The 4522-nt window shown below is 40.2% G+C and overlaps 1 pseudogene; it reads right to left on the reverse strand.

Annotated features, from left to right (window-relative positions):
- Positions 1-380: 380 nt before the first annotated feature.
- LOC113458289 overlaps positions 381-4522 on the reverse strand; it is a 14251-nt pseudogene continuing 10109 nt past the window's right edge.

Genomic DNA, 4522 nt, shown 5'->3' on the forward strand with positions numbered 1-4522 from the left:
TTTGGATGCTCGCCTTCCTAGACATAGACGGAGGGGGGAGGACCTTGAACTTTCCACAGGGCAGGGAACACTGACTGCTCTTTGGACTGGAGAGGGAGGGGAAGAGGAGTGTGGGGAGGGGGAGAAGGGTGAGAGGAGGGGAAGGGAAATGGGAGGCTGGGAGGAGGCTGAAACTTTTTTTTTCCTTTTCTCAATAAAAAAAAATTTGGTTGAGCAGTTTAAAAAAATAAATAAATAAAATAAAATGCTGTGCCCCTGAGCATGAGCACCAAGGACCTTTTCAGAGGCTCAAGCTGCTCTTGGTCTGGCCATCAATAAAAGGGACATAAACTCTTAATGGACTTAATTAACATGGCTGTCAATAACCATCTCGCATGAATCATTACATTGCCCAAAGGCTTCACTAAAGCTTGGCTTCTGGCCTGTGTTGGGAGATCCCTTACTCCTGAAGTCTGCTTCTCTGCTGCCCTCTGAAGGCACCGTGCCTCCTTCCCACTGACTCTGCCACCTAGATATTTTTCCTGGGCCCTTCAGATCTGCTGCTCTGTGGCCACAGCAGGCTGCCACCATTGTACCACTTCTATATTTCTGTGACTGCTTCAGTGGTAGACATCAAAACAGACTCCCAACTTTCCTTTGAGGAAAACGCTCCCTTCTTTTGTCCAGGGGCTCCTTAAGTTTTGGTCAAAAATAACTAACATTGGCATTTCAATTGAGACTTGCGGTGTCGTGGTCACCAAGTCCTGCTGTGAGTTGATCAATGCTGGTTGATCGATATGGCCCCTGAAATGTGTGCCAGCACTGTTGCCAGTGTCTCCACAGCGCCCTTCTTTTTGATCATCTTCTCAGCTCACAGCTTGAAAAGGCCGATGGCAATAGGAGGCACAGAATCCAAAAGCCCGATACCACTACTCTGTGCTAGAAGCTCTTATTATATCTGCTGCAGAAGGAACATCTACTCATTCATGTTCAATGCCCACTCTCTGGTCCACTTGTGCTTACTGATCCTCTTCCTTGCTCTGATAAAATCAGGTGCAAACCCTTACCCTTTCAGTTCTGCCTGTCCACCTGATGGATGGATGCAGGGGTTGGACAACTCTGCATAGCCAGGTCAACCTCAGGGATGTCTAACCCACATGCAGCAATGTTAGTTGCCACCAAAACCCCGAAACTGTCACCATGAGAGCCTTTCAGGGTTATTTCTTTTTGCTTCTGTGGAATGTGACCATGTAATGACTGGACCCTTTACACATGTCCTCTGTCGCAGTTTCTGGGCTTCTTTTTTGGCTTCAGAGAGGACACTGGGATCACATCCCCAATGGCTGCTTCCCTCTCTGTCCAGTGACAGTAGCCTGGTGCTCCGTGGTTACGGTTGTTTTCTGAGTCTTTTTACTAATCAGATTCACTTGTTAGATTTCATCTATTTCTTCAAATTGAACCCTGTGGTGTTTAAACACTGTAGTGTTAAAAGAAAATGGCCCTCATAGGGAGTGGCACTATGAGGGGGTGTGGCTTTGCTGTCGCCTTGTTGGAGGGAGTGTCACTGTGGGAGCTGGCTTTGTGGTCTTCTGGGCTTCAAGCTACATAGATGGTGACACTGAGTTCACTTCCTATTGTCTGCAGAACAAGATGTAGAACTCTCAGCTCCTTCTCCAGCACCACATGTGCCTGCATGCCACCATGTCCCACCATGTGATAATGGCCTACACCCCTGAAGTCATAAGCCAGCCCCAATTAAATGTTTTACTTTGCAAGAGTTGCCATAGTCATGTTGTCTCTTCACAGCAATAAAAACCCTAACTAAGGCAAACACCCAATAAAACAAATTGCTATGAAAAACAATGTTTGGGCTTGTCTTCTGAATCCTTCTTGCATGCCACACTTAAAATTTCTTCCATTTGATCAGCAAACATCTGGCCCACTTCATGCATGACATGTTTAAGTTTGGTGAGTTCTAGCTTACCATTCTGTAAGTGTAAAAAATCTTCAATCCACCCTGGGGTTCAAACATGGACAACCCCATTATATATTCATTTTATTTGACTACCATTTGAATAGGCGCACCATTAAAACAAGCCACTGAGAGCTTTGTTTTTATCATGTCTGCTTACTTAGTTTGCCAGTTCTCTCTCTTCCTGTCTTATAACCTGTCCTGAAGCTTCTCAATGCAAGGGAGAATGTCTCCCTTTTTCCTGTCCAGGTATTCCTGTCCTTGATACATGGTGGGATGTCTTTGACTGCATAGGAAACAGAAGCACACCCCGTGATCTCAGAGAAGCCTGAGTCTCCTCAGATATGGAGTTGAGAAAGTCCCTTCTTTTTGTCCCCCAAGCTTTATGCTCTGTCTCACGACTGCTTTTTCCAGAAGCAGTTTCATCAGAGTTTGGGTCTGATTAAGAATGAGCCTTGGGATTTTCTCATCAATTTCTGCATTCCATTCCTTCCCTTCCTTCATCTTCTTGTGCTTTAGAACACTGGTGTTTTCTTCAGAAGGCTCCTCGATTTTTATTTCTTTGATTTTTAACAAAGACCACTTTTTTTCTCAGGGTGCTCCTCTTTCTTCTTGGAAGTGCTGCGTGAAGCCGTGTGCCGTACTGATGGGCCTCCTCTTGCTTTGTGGCCTCCTTGGATTGAGGAGGCTCCACATGTTCATCATCTCCAGAAAGCTCTTTCTTCTTAACGGTGTTAGCTTTGAGGGGAAGTTTCTTCCGTTCCCTCTGTTGCTTAGACTTCCTTCTTTTTAGATTTTGTCTTCTCTTTTCTATATTGCTTCTCACTGGACTTCAGCAGTCTCTCCACTTTCTCCTCGACCGTGTCTGATCCCAACGTGGAAGCTCTGTGGAGTTTTGGAAACATTGTTCAGCATGAGCTGCCTGGCCTATCAGTCTCCTTGACCTCATGTAGAGTAAGAGAGAAGGCACCAAGAAGCTTACAACGTCACGCTTATGATGTGACGCTTACGACGTGACACTTACAACGTGACACTTACGTGCACTTGCACTCATGCATACATCTGCACACACAGTAATAATAAAAATAGATTTTAAAAATAAAAACCAGTAGCCCTCTGTGCAATATTTGTTAAAATATGCTTTTGCTCTAAACAATCTACAAATTCATATCTAACAATGTGGATTCACCTTCCAAACAGATTTTAAATATGTGTACTTATATACATTGTTATTTACTATAGAATGAATAACAAAATTCATATGATTTCTTCAAGATTGTTTTAATATAAATCTATTCATTAAGATTGTACTATATATAAATAAATAGATATAGATATTTACTGAAGATCTCTATAATAAGTTTAGTTTTTACAATGAGGCTTATAGAAAATATAATTTAAACAATGATGTTCAAAATCTTGCTTTATTAAAATATATTTTATACTTATATATATGCGCACGTGTGTGTGTGTAAGACATAGGTCTACATGGTGATTATGGTTTTTGGAGTTTCTTGATAAAGTATTTAATTATTATTATCAAAGTAGCTTATAGGTAAATGCTCATGTACACGAAAAATATTAACTAAATCCAGCTTCATTTTGGCTCATAGTAAACTAAAAGCTTTTAAGAAACAAATAAGAAAATAACAGTAAAAGGGTAGATTTAATCAATGCAACCACATGAGTAACAAATAAAAAAATAACAGTAAAAGGGTAGATTTAATCAATGCAGCCACATAAGAAACAAATAAGAAAATAACAGTAGAAGTGTAGATTTAATCAATGCAACCACATAAGTAACAAATAAGAAAATAACAGAAAAAGGTAGATTTAATCAATGCAACCACATGAGTAACAAAATAGAGACCCCTAAAGGCATCCAATCTTTCTTTGGGACAATTAACATGAGTTTTTAAATCTAAACTTTTTAAGCCTGACTTTAAGGACAAGATAGATATATGTAACCATACAATTCTGTTCAAGTTGTTCTCTCCTTGATCCTTATCCCAATTCTGTGTCTACTACATGGTCCCTATGGCTCAGGGCTGCTGACTGACTCCAGGAAACATTGCCCCCGCTCTGGAATAGGTTGTTTTTCCTATTAGACATATATGTATGTATGTATGTATGTATGTATGTATGTATGTATATGGATATATGGATATATGGATATATGGATATATGGATATATGGATATACATATATAGTTTTCCTATTAGACATATATATGTGTGTGTGTATATATAGATATACATATATATAGTTTATATGAAAGTGTATTTTTGAATATGAACATTTTAATGATTTTAAAGGTTAGGGTTTTTTTTTTTACATCTATGGTGTCTTGAAAAACAAACAATCAAGTGGGATATTCAGGATCCTTATTTTAGGCAAGCCTATGTAAGAGAAACCCTAAGTATTTTTTAAGTAGTAATTTTAAAAACCTATTTTGAGGCTTATATAGAAATCTTAGGGTCCAAATCAGGAGCAGAAGGAGGGGGAGCACGAGCAAGGAACTCAGGACCGCGAGGGGTACACCCACATTCTGAGACAATGGGGATGTTCTTT

Source organism: Microtus ochrogaster, unplaced genomic scaffold, assembly GCF_000317375.1.
Source record: "Microtus ochrogaster isolate Prairie Vole_2 unplaced genomic scaffold, MicOch1.0 UNK14, whole genome shotgun sequence".
NCBI classification, from domain to species: domain Eukaryota; kingdom Metazoa; phylum Chordata; class Mammalia; order Rodentia; family Cricetidae; genus Microtus; species Microtus ochrogaster.